Here is a 13,688-nt window from a genome sequence, read left to right as displayed (position 1 = left end):
AAGACTCCTCTCGAATAAAGCTTTGGTAGTCAGATTGACGTCAGCTGCTCAGGAGAAATGAGGGAAGATAAAAGTCCCTTGAGCCCTATTCAAACTTTAGAAAGAAAACAAATGTCTAGGGAATATAAATTTTATGTCTGCAATGACTGCCTCTCAAAAATGAAGCCTAGGCGCCGCCTCCTCGGGTTGTGGGTCCAAGAGCGACATCACCACCATGGCGGGCATCAAAGCTTTGATTAGTTTGTCCTTTGGAGGAGCAATTGGGCTGACATTTGTGATGTGCCCTTCCAATATACAACCAATACCGGACCCTCTTTGTTCTGTTTTATTTTTTATTATAAAAACTATAAAAATAAGTTTTAAATCAGTCAGGATGGCAGAGCTCCCAACTTTATGCAAACTTGCAGACCATTAGCACACCTTGTCGATTATCTACTCAGTGCAAATATAGCTGTGTTTATGCCTCAGAGGGGCCAAATATGAAGGCCCATACCCTCCATAAGTGTTGCTGGTTTTACTAGTAGACAGGTGGTTTGTGAATTGAAAATTGTTTTATAGAATTGCTACAAAAGGTGTTCTTTTCTTCTCTATTGATGGAAGAATTTATGTCATACTTTAAGGTAAGGGTGTAAAAAGATTTTTGATATATGGTTTTTATTTATGTTTATTGTAGTCAAAGTAGAATGAGTTTGCAGTATGGGAAGAAACACATTGAAATTCCATTGCTTGAGTGTGTTTCTCTTTATGTGAAAGTTGTGATCTCTCGGCCTTTCATGTTTTACCATGAGTAAAATGGACATACATGGAATTATTACTGATGAGGGAGAGTTGTATGTTTGCATCATAAATACCAGAAAACCATCCTCTGCTTCCTCCTTTTGACTTATTTTGTATGTTATATGTATTAAGTAAAAGAACCTTTCAAACACTTAAAAAAAAAACACCAAAAATTAAGTCTAATTTTCTACATTCCTGGATTCAAAATAAAATAAAACAAAACAAAAGTGTGTTGATAAAATGGAAAAATGCTAAAGGGACTCCTTCATGGTGAAATTTCAGGAAATTAGAAAATAAGTTGGAAAGCCTATGAAGATATAAGTAGATAATTAAAAGTGACAACATAAGTAAAAGTAAAAAAATAGTATTTCTGTAGTTTTTATTTATTCTTTTTGCTTGTATTTTAATTCCTATATTCATAAAGCAACAATTATGAATATATGTTGAAGGAACTAAATTTAAAAATATGTAGTTTCTGATAGTAGACTTCAAAGAAGTAAAGGAATGTAGATTTTGAATATGGTTGAAATGAAGTTGGTATGAATCTGAAATATATGGTTATGAGTTAAATTGTTTATTGAAATCTTTATAGAAATCTTTAAGAAACTAAAAATTTAACATAAAGAAGCAATTACTGGAGAACAAATAGAATACCCTAAAAATTAACTACTTCACACACAAAAGGCAGCTATGAAGCAAGCTACACAGAAGGCATAGGAGATACAGAAAATATATATAGGAAACACATAGAAGATGGCAGCTAAGTCCTTCCTTATTGTTGAATATATTAAGTATAAATGGACTAAAGTCCCCAAAGAAGCAGAAGAGATCAGCATAGAGATTTTTTTTTAAATTTGCAAATACATGTTGTCTGAAAAAGACTCATTTTGTATTCAAAGCCACAACTTTTTGTTGAAAGTAAAAAATGCAAAAATATAGTCTTTGCAAACAAAAATTAAAATGAGAACATAAGTGTGTGTTCTAATGTCAGATCGAATAAATTTTAGGAGAAAATATAAAAGAAAATTATATAATGATAAAAAAAGTTTAATTCATTAATAAAATATAACACACTTAAAATTAATTAAACCAACTGAAGGAAAAATAGTTCAAAAATATTACATGGGTACTATAATAATCTACTTTTAATAATGAATAGAAGTCAAGAGAAGAAATTCAAAGAAATAATAGATTTGAACAAGGTTTAAAACCAATTATATCTAAAAAACATATCATCCTAACAGGAATAGAAATCACCTTCTTCTCATGTACACTTGAATATCTCTGAAACAGACCAGGTCTATCTTTTGGGTACAAAATATGTATCAATAAAATTGAAAATATTAAAATATCACAAAGTATGTCCTTTGACCATGATGGAATGGAATTAAAAATAAATTTTAAAATATTTGCAAATTCATAATTGTGTAAAAAATGGCACATTATTAAATAACCAAATGGTCAAAGATTAACTTATCAAATATTTGATTTATTGATTTTTGATTTAACTTCTTGCACTTGAGGAGTCTTATTGTGGAAGACAGTTCCTAAGTCAACATAATGGAGATTCACCTAGAAAAATGAGGATCTCTGATCTAATGACTAGGTCCTTGATCTACACTGAGCTGAGTTCTTTGCAGGGTGAGAGATATGAGTTCAATTTTATTCTACTCATATGGATTTCCAGTTTTCCTAGCACCATTTGTTGAAGAGGCTCTCTTTTCTCCAATGTATGTTTATAGTGCCTTTGTTTAGTATGATATAACTGTATTTTTGAGGGTGTGTCTCTTTGTCTTCTGTTCTGTTCCATTGGTCTTCCTGTCTGTTTTTGTTCCAATCTCATGCTGTTTTTGCTACTGTAGATCTGTAGTGTAATTTAAGGTCTGGTATCGTGATGGCTCCTGCTTCACTTTTCTTGCCGAGGTTTGCTTTGGCTATTCTGAGACTCTTACTTTTCCAGATGAATTTCATGACTGTCTTTTCTATTTCTATGAAGAACATTATTAGAATGTTAACACTAATTGCATTAAATCTTTATAGAGCTTTTGTTGTATGGCCATTTGACAATATTAATTCTGCCCATCCAAGATCATGAGAAATTTTTCAATCTTCTGAGGTCTTCTTTAATATCTTTTTTTATTGGTCTGTAGTTTTCATTGTCAAGGTCTTTAACCTCTTTTGTGAGATTGACCCCAAAGTATTTTATATGTGTGTGTGTGTGTGTGTGTGTATGTGTATAAAAGGGTATTGTGAATGGGATAGTTTTCCTGGTTTCTCTTTCAGCTCATACATCATTGATGTAAAGCTTCTTGGGCTGGGGGTACAGCTCTCTAAGTAGATTTCTTGCCTTCTTGCCTTGCACACACAAGGCCCTGGGTTCAATCTCCAGCACCACACACACACACAAAAAGATACAAAGCTTCTTCACTACAAAGGAGATAATCAAGAATATGAACAGAGAGCCCACAACATGGGAGAAAATATTTACCACCTGCACCTCATATAGAATGTTAATCTTCAGGATATATTAAAAAAAAAAAACTCAAAAAAACTTAATGCCAGAAAAATCCAATTAACCCAGTCAATAATTGGGCAAAGAAACAGAACAGACACTTCACAGAAGAAGAAATATTCTCAGTCAACAAGTGTATTAAAATAATGTTCAACATCTCTAACAATTAGAGAAATACAAATTAAAACTACATTGTGATTACACCACACTCTAGTTAGAATGGCAACTACCAAGAATACAAGTTACAATAAAAGTTGATAAATACATGAGGAGAAAGGTATTCTTATACATTGATGGTGAGAAAACAGTATGGAGAATCTTCAGAAAATTTGGAATTGGAATCACCATTTGACTCAGTTTTCCCACTCCTTGGTCTATATCCACATTACTTAAAATAGCATACTACTGTGACACAGCCATATCAGTGTTTATAACAGCTTAATTTACAATAGCTAAGCTATGGACAACTTAGTTATCCTTGAACAGATGACTGGATAAAGAAAATGAGGTATATTACAACAGAATCTTACTCAGACATGAAGAAGAATGGAATTATTATGGCGTTTGTTGGTAAATGGATGGAACTGAAGAATATTATGAAATATGCCAATCCCCCCCAAAAAACAAAGGCCAAATGTTCTCTTTGATATGTGGATGCTAACCCACAACAAGGGATGGTGGGAGGGGAAGAATAGAAGTCCACAGATTAGACAAAGGGGAATGAAGGGAAGGGGGGTAGAGGGGAATAGCGAAAAGGAGTAGAATTAATTAGACATAACTTTCTTTTTAACTGAATACACGATAAGTGTAACTGTGGGTCATGTACAGCCACAAGCCTAGGATCCTATTTAGAATTAAAATATGCTTCATGTATATATAATATGCCAGATTAATTCCTACTGTCACGCACACCTAAAGGGAACAAGTAACAAATGAAAAATAAAACCTTAGAAAATATTTGAGATTAATGAAATAAATCCACAACATAAAAAGACTTATGGATGCAGTAAAAGCAGTATTCAGATGAAATTTTAGAGCTATAAATGACTTTATAAAAATAAAGTAACATCTCAAATCAATAACCTAATTGTTCACCATAAGAAATAAGAAAAAAAATATTATTCTAACCTAGAGCAAGAAGTAGAAAGGAAATAATAAAGGTAAGAACAGAAATAAATAAAATGGAGAGTAGGAAATTAAGAAAAAATCAACAAAACAAACTTTGGTTTTGTGAAAATATGAAAAAATCATCAAATCTTTCATTGCCCTAAACAAAAATAAATGAAAGTAGCTACAATTATTAAAAATAGAATGAAATCATTCATATTATTATTGGTCTTATAGAAATAAAAAGGATTATAGAAAAAACTATGAAAATCGTATCGCCCCCAAATCTGATAACCTTGATGAAATGGATATAATTCTAGAAACGCTTGAACTACCCATATTTGGTTTGTAGGAAAAAAACATGTCTAAAGCACATTGAGATGCTACTTCTTATCCACTAGGATTGCTATTTTAAAAGATAATAATGAATATTGGCCAGGATATGAAGAAAGTGGACCCTTAAGCATTGCTGATGATAACGTGAAGAGGAACAGCCACTTCAAAAAGCAATCTAGAAATTCCAGAAAACTTAAATAAAAAATTATCACATTATCCAGCAACTCCACTCCCAGATATTTACTCAAGATGATTTAAAAACGTGTGTGAAACCATACCAAAAATACAGTAAAATGTTCATACCTACATTGTTTGTAGTAGCCAAAAGTAGAAATAAAACAACTTTTCTTCAACTGATGAACAAATAAAATGGTGTTGTATATCCATACAATAGAATATTATTCACCCAGAAAAAAGAAATATTGATACATTCTACAGCACAGATAACTCTTGAATATATTTGTTAAAGAATATAGGCATAAAAGACCACATATTGTTTGATTCTGTTTATGCAAAATGTTCAAAACAGACAAATCTGCAGAAAGAGAAAAAATGTTGTGGTGGATGACAGATGGGAGTAGGCAATAGTTGGAACTCACTCCTTTTCTTTTGGTGGGTATGAGGTTTCTTTTGGAATTTATGGAACTATTTTGGAATTCTGTTAGGTTGATGTTTTCACAACATTCTTGAAATGCCAAAACTGTGACATCAATTAAATGGTTAAAAGGGTATTATTAAACTTTATGCAATACAAAATTTAAGGAAAGAAGTCTATGAAAATAAGAAGAATAAGTCTTTAGATGGTGGAATATGAAAAAAAAATGCCTTTGTAGAAGTCACTAAAGTCAAGGTCACTAAAATAAATACTGTTTATACATCCTGCAGTATACATTGAAATTATTTAGTAAATTCATTCAGCTAAGTGCCCTAGGTAGACAGAGGAAAAATTTGTCATCTTGTCCTAGCCTTTTGCCCACTCTGATTTTATCTGCCCACAGTGTTAGATTCTGATGAAGTCCACACTTTATCCTTCTCGGGTAATATGTTCTACCAAGATATTTGTTCCTTGAGACTTTTCATTGAACATGATTCTTTAAATGAGATTCCAACAGTCACAGGTAACCTTCAATACATTTACTCATCAAATTTTGTGATTTCATGTAACTGTGCTTTCTTTTTCACACAGTAGTATAAAATAATTTGTACTAGCACTCTGCATTACCTAACTGTAATAACCACTTTTCATTGCAAAGGCATATATCAGGTGTATTTGTGTGTGTGTGTGTGTGTGTGTGTGTGTATACATCCCTTTTTGACCTAAGGAAGTGACTCAGAAGATTTAATTGCTCATCAATAACCTTGTCAGAATTTTCTACAGACCTTGGCCTAGAATCTTTCTCTTTCTAATTTATCTCATTTTCAAAAATTTTGACATTGGACCATCAGGCATCACAGCAAAGCACAAACAATTACTAAATGTAAATCATAAGGAAATTGAATAAAAACTAAATGAGGAAACCTCATAATATCTGAAAGTTTTACCATGTAATTCACATTCAACGTATGCTGTCTGGGCTTTCCAACATTTACAACAGCTAAAGACTACGGAAGGCTAAGTTAAAAAACGACTGTACATGGGGCATTTTGTTGAGTATATTTGGAATTTTCTAAGACAATATACTTCTACATGCTGTAGTATAATGTTTTTAGGAAATTGTAACTGAATAAAAAGATTACATCTGGACCAGAGAAGAAAACATAACTTTTACTTCATCCTTAAGCTTGACAGGCATGCGTTTTCGTCTCTGAGGACACTCACTGTTCTCCCTCCAGGTAGAGGCCCACGGGAACATAACGGAGGGATTCAGTACTCCAGTGAATGAGCAGTGTGGCCAGTGTTCAGGAGAGCAATGGCAGGCACAAGCTCATGTAAAAGATGAGCATCAATGTGCTCAGGCTGACACTCCCCCAAAGTGACAGTTTTAGCAGGGAGATTGTTTAGTGTCAGGGGACCAACTAGCATTTCATAATGTGCAGATAGACAATGGAAAATATGTACCAAAGGGATCATCTGCATTTAAATGTATTTCAGCTCATATGCAAACTTGGGATTGTGACACTTGTCATCCTACTAAACTAGCGAAGCCACAAGGAGAAAGGATACAGAAGAAACAAATTGTCATAGAAGACATAAAAATAGCCTTTTGTGTGGAAGGCAGGATGCTGTGGGACCTGGGGGTGACCACTGAGACTTTGATGAACGTACCAAGGAAAAGAAGGTCTAGGTGTCGGAAAACAATCAACCGTGCTGTGGAGCTTCTCAGATCTTTAAAGAATCTGCCTTGTTTCTCAGTTTATTTTGCCAACCAAGTTCACTAGCCTTTTGCCAGCATTGCCAAATCTGATCTTCTTTTCCAGTGTTGGGAGAGTATACATACTTCTACTCAAAGTAATATAGGCTTAAAGTTTAGGCTCCAACAAACTCTAGAGGTATTATCCCACTAGAGGGTTCGGTCTTCATGGTACTGCTTATGGCCGGTCCTCTCCTGATCTCTAACCCTCCTCTTTGACTGGCAGACTTGGATTGCACTAAAAATCTGCTTTTTCTTTAAAGGCTGCATTTATTCCTGTATTTGCAACTTCATGTTTAATGAGTATTTCATATGCTTTTGCTCATTTCTTCCTGTTCCAATACTTACCTTCTAGATCTATTTCAAGTCACACACGACCAGAATTAATGCCCGGGACGGGACTATGGCAGCAGAAGCCATGCTCTGATTCTTCTTGTTCTTTTACCCCAGGGTTAAAGATCAAACAGAAAACTGCCATGAAATCAACTGTGGCATGAGCTCCTCCACAATCAGATTTCTCACTTCACCTTTAAAAGGCTGCATTAGACTCTTTTTCAGAGCTGCTGCATTTTGGCATAGTTATTATGGGAAAATGATCCTGTTATGGTTTATGGTAATATAACTCTTTAGCCTCAGGAAGTTAAGGAAATTATGATTTGCTAAAGTATCAAAAAGAAAAAAAATCATTTTATCTGATGTTATAACCACTGGACCGGAATAATTTTTTTTTTTTTTTTTTTTGGTATTAGAGAGAATGAAGTATTTTTTAGATGGTTTTACTCTGCCTTCACAGCATATTGTTGATGACAGTAGAGAAGTACTTCATTCAGTGTAGTGGTATTGCAAATAAATATGTGTATACATATATGTCTGGGTGTGTGTATTTCTGTATTTATGTGCATATATAGGTACATACGTGAATACACGTAGGTGGATTTTTATATATATTCACATAAGCACAGATTTCTATACATATATTTATATATTCACATTTATATTCACACAGATGCATGTAAACACACATATAATTATTCACCACCTAACATCATTTTGGTCAATGACAGACCACATAATCCACATGGATCCCCTAGTATTAAACCAGAACTGAAAAATTCCATTTTCCTAGTAATGCAATAGCTACCGTAGCATCACCAGAATATCAAACCATATTACAGACTTTGTGGTGAAGATGGTGTGGACAAGAGTACTCTGCTGCCCATTGTATAAAAGCATAGAACATAAAATCTTGGACAGAAGCTTGTTGGGAGTGGTGAAAGAACTGCCCTGGACAGCGGTAACACCTCCCTTGGGGATTTCTCAGTGCAGAGCTATGAAGAAAACTGCCCATTTGATGGTGTCCCCTATTAAGAGGGAAAATTCTATGCCTGTCACTGAATTTGTGTTCAAATGCCAGGTGTCCAAAGGAAGAAGAGATAGGGGATCAAGCTGAGAAGCTTTGATGGGGCTGTTTTGCTCACAACTTTGTTTTGTTTATCTTGAAGAAGATGTCTCAGTAAATCCTTTTGATGTTTAAACCTATATAACATGCGGAGCTGCTGGTGGCCAGTCTTTTCCCATCAGGAGTTTGGCTGGTCCACCAAATCCCATTTTCTCTGTATTTGAGCCAGTTTGTCTTTTCTCCGATCCCCTAATCAGCCTGAGTTCAGAGGAAAGTGAATAAACATCGCACAGTCACCCACCGACAGTACATGATATTTGATGATAAATAAATGTATTAGCTATACTATACTTTTTATTGTTACTTTAGAATGTGCTATTATTCATTACAAATAAAAAAAAATTATTGTAAAAGTATGCCAGGTAAACTATATCAACAGCAGCCTCAAGAGTCTCATAAATATTGTGTTTCTTGGTTGCATCTAGAAGCCATTGATGTGTAAATGGACTATATGATGTTTGGAGCGTGCACGATAACAAAATTGCTAATTGGTACATTTTTCGGCAGTGATAAATGACTGTGTGTATATATGTGTGTGTCTGGAGAGAGAGAGAGAGAGAGAGAGAGAAAGAGAGAGAGAGAGAGAGAAAGAGGGGATAGGTAAAGGAAAAAGGGAAGAAGGGTAAATTAAAGAGAATTTACAGATGGAACAACACTAGGGTAGATAGAATGATGACATGGCTCTTGAGGTAATGTAGTATGATAAAACACATTCAAGGAAATTAAATCAAGGCAAAATAAAGTAAGTTAGGATCATATATTGAATTGGAAGGTTAATTTTGGGGTGAAGAATTTCATAGTTAATTTCTATGTTTCAATATAGCATTGTATTGAGAATGTATATCAATAAAAAAAACTCAGGGCTTTTTTAGTTAAAAAAAGGTTAAAAGAGAAACTTTTTCATAACAAATAGATATTTTATTTTTCTGTGAAGAAAGTGTGTTTTCATAAGGTATGTATTACTCAGGATTCTGCAAACAACATAACTAGCATGATATACAGAGAATGATGTTATGGAAACAGCAAACATGAGTATGGAGGCTGAGAGCTCCCGGAGGAATCTGCTTAGCAAGCGGGAGAATGATTGACTTAGGACCTGAGAGCATTCCTCATTGAGTAATTACTGATGTTAGACATAAAGAATAAAATAAGTAAATAGTTATGGAGAGGAGGGCACCTCATATGTGCTTTTCTGGTCCTAAGTCAATCATTCTTTGAAATAAGTCAACCTCTGATAAGACCAGTGGTCTTTCTCCTTCAACTCTGCACTGATGAAGTTTACATAAGTACTGTGCTTTTTTAATTAATGTTGCCAACCCACATAAAACTACCATCTTTCTATTCAGGAGTTATTTCTTCCTTAGATCTTGTTTCCCTTTTATATAACCCATAATACACAATAAGTGATAGATAACCAAACAGAAATGACACATTAGTGAAAGGATAGGTGAGTTAATGGACATTAATCCAGCAATTAAATAAATTTTTAAATTTGTTCTAATTAGTCATGCATGACAGTAGAATGCATTGTGACACATTGTACACAAATGGAGCACAACTTCTCCTTCCTCTGGCTGTACATGGTGTAGAGTCACACCAGTAGTGTAGTCATACATGTATATAGGGTAATAATGTCTGTCTCGTCATACTGTCCTTCCCATCCCCACAGCACCAACCCTTCTCTCACTCCCCTCTGCACAATCCAAATTTCTTTCATACTTTCCTATCCCTCCACAACTATGGATCAGCATCTGCTTATCAGAGAAAACATTTGGATTTTGGTTCTTTGGGGATTGGTTTATTTCACTTAGCATGGTATTCTCCAGCCTTATCCATTTACCTGCAAATGCCATGATTTTATTCTTTTTTTAAGGCTAAGTAATATTCCATTGAGTATATGTACATTTTATTTATCCATTCATTTGTTGAATGGCACCTAGTTTGGTTCCATAGTTTAGCTATTGTGAATTGAGCTGCCAAAAACATGATGTGGCTGTGTCACTGTAGTATGAAAGCAATCCTCAGCATGAAGAGTGAAGCTGGAGGCATCACAATACCAGACCTTAAACTATACTACAGAGAAATGGTAACAAAAACATCATGGTATTGACACCAGAATAGACAGGTAGGCAGATAATACAAAATAGAAGACAGAGACAAACCCACAGAAATATGATTATCTCATACTAAACAAAGGTGCCAAAAAATACATGGGAGAAAAGATAGCCTATTCAACAAGTGGTGCTTGGAAAAATGGAAATCCATATGTAACAAAATGAAATTCAACCTATATTTCTCATCCTGCACAAAACTCAACTCAAAGTGGCACTAGAGCAGAGACTCTATAACTAATCGAGGAATAAGTAGGCCCAAATCTTCACTATGTTGGCTTAGGACCCGACTTCCTTAACAAGACTCCTAAAGTGCAAGAAGTAAAATCAAGAATCAATAAATGGAATGGATTCAAGCTAAAAAGCTTCTTCTCAGCAAAGTAAACAATCAATAACATTATGCAGAGCCTAAAGAATGGGAAAAAAAATCTTTACCACAAGCACTTCAGGTAGAGCACTAATTTCCAGGATATATAAGAACTTAAACAACTTAACACCAATAAAACAAATGACCTAATCAATAAGTGGGCTCAGGAACTGAACAGACACTTGACAGAAGAAGAAATACAATCTATTAACAAACATACGAAAAAATGTTAATCATCTTTAGCAATTAGAGAAATGCAAATCAAAACTACTCTAAGACTTCCTCTCACTCCAGCCAGAATGGAAATGGTCAAGAATACAAGCAACCATAAGAGCTGGCGAGGATGTGGGACTGCAATCACTATGGAACGCAGTATGGGGATTCCTCAGAAAAACGTGAAATGCTAATACTGTTTGACTCAACTATTCCACTCCTTGGTTTAAACCCAAAGGACTTAAAATCATCCAGCATTTTTAATCCCCTATAGGAAGCATATGTGAATTTTCCCATTCCATTTTTGTCATTGTCCTCAATTTAGCAGATAAATCTCCCTTATTGGTTCTTACTTGTAAGAACAGATCATTTCATGTGTATGACAAGTATGAAATATCAGGTATTTATATTAGATATTAAATATCAATCCCATATTATCATTAAAGGGAATAAACTTTTAATAAATGAGGTAAGACTGGCAAAATCAAGGCCATCATTTGTTTAGAAAACAAAGATGTCTCACAGGCTGTCAACAGCCTGTATACTAAATGGTTTATACACCTTGATAGCTTTTAAATTCAATGCAGGGCAGAGAATTTTAGAATGTCTTTAATTTTACCATATTTTGTTTTTATAAGTCGTATAAAAGTGGTAGGGCTGCTGACACGAGGTCTTCCCTCTCCACACCTGAGTAAGCACACAGTGGATGACCACGGATCATGGATGCAATGTTGTACTGATACCCAGAACTCACTCATTTTCTTAACTGGAACAATGTGCATTGATTAGCATCCCCTCATTCTCCCATACACTCTCAGCTCCCGACAACCACCATCCCACTCTTAGACTCTATCAATTTGACTGTGTTAGATAAGCTCATACAGCTAAAATAGTGAGACATTTTTCTTTCTGGGAATGGCTTATTTTATTTAGCATAAAGTCCTCAAATTTCATTTATGTTGTTGCAAATGTTCGAATTCCTTCTTTTTAAAAATGAATGATATTAAATTGCATACACATATACCACATTTTCTTTATCCATGTGTCTGTTGGTGGAAATTTAGGTTGCTCTCATACTTTATCCATAATGAATAGTACTGTAATGAATTGGGTAATACTAGGGTCTTTTTAAGATCCTGATATCATTTCTTTGTAAAAAAAAATATCCATAATTGGAATGACTAGATCATATGATACTTACGCCTTTATGTTTTCAAGGAAATTTCATTCCGTTTTCCAAGTAGCATTTCTTCTCAGCTTGTGAAAATTGGACTGGTGACCACAAATGTCTACTTTTCAAACTAAAGTAGTCAGCTTTGTTACTCCAAACTCCTCAGCCACATTTTCTAATGAGTGAACTCCAATTCTCCCTGGGAAAAACTTTCATTTTATATGATTAAATATAAAACCGGAAATGATTTTAAGACCTGCATATTTTGTAAATAAGGCTTCTTATTTGAAATTCCTGAATGTGTCCATTCTAAGCAGTCTTTCATTGTTGCCTCTCCAAGGGAAAATGAATATAATGGAAATATGGAGACAGTATAAACTTTGATTGCATTAAACTCTTTCATTATCTAAGTAATAGGGTTATTTTTATCTGAAGAGTCTCTGAACAATTTATGAAGAAACACTTGAGAGACTTCCTGAAATGCATTATAAAATGTTTTCCAAAATCCAATGGCACCAGTAAATGGAAAGCACTCCATTTTACCATTTTGAAGATATAACTAATAACTGTACACATTCAAATGATCAGGTTTTAGTACATTCTGAAATGATGTGTATCTCATGGTTATGAACTTAAAGGAATAAAATGTTCCTTGCTTTTAGTCATGTTGCATAGTTTGGGTGACAGTCCTAGTACCCATCTTGCACACAACCACCTAAGCCACCTGCCTACCTGGCCTGTACCCTGGGCAGACTCTCCAGACTCTTAAAAGAGATATGAACATCTTTCTTTTTAGTCATTGTATTATGCTGCCTTAATTTTCTAAATACAACTCAGACAGCACTGTGATTTAAAAAAAAATAAAGGTGCTCAAACTATTTTAAGATTAGGGATATAAAACTGATAACACACCATCATGAAGGCTTTCATTTTGTGTATAAAAGTATTGATAGTCAATTTTTAAAAGTAAGTGACTTCACCTTTTATCTCAGTTAATAAGTTCCATCTATATCATGAGCTTTACAGTTTACATTAGGCTTATGTTTAATGGTTGCCTCATTTTTCATCAAGGCATATTGCTCCTTTTTAAAAAATAATAGTGATGTAAAATTTTTCATATTTAAATTTTCTTTGAGCAGACCTAATGGCTAGTAAGCCTAAATAATGACATTGAATCAACAACCATCAAAACGATGATGGAGGAATAAAAATGATACTTGTAATAAACTCTTAAATATGTTTGATTCCTAATAAGAAGTAATTTCAAAGAATAAGACCTGTGTA

The sequence above is a fragment of the Callospermophilus lateralis genome, chromosome 8 (genome assembly GCF_048772815.1).
Source record: "Callospermophilus lateralis isolate mCalLat2 chromosome 8, mCalLat2.hap1, whole genome shotgun sequence".
Classification (NCBI taxonomy): domain Eukaryota; kingdom Metazoa; phylum Chordata; class Mammalia; order Rodentia; family Sciuridae; genus Callospermophilus; species Callospermophilus lateralis.
The sequence above is the reverse complement of the archived record's forward strand: the minus strand, read 5'-3'. Positions refer to the sequence as shown.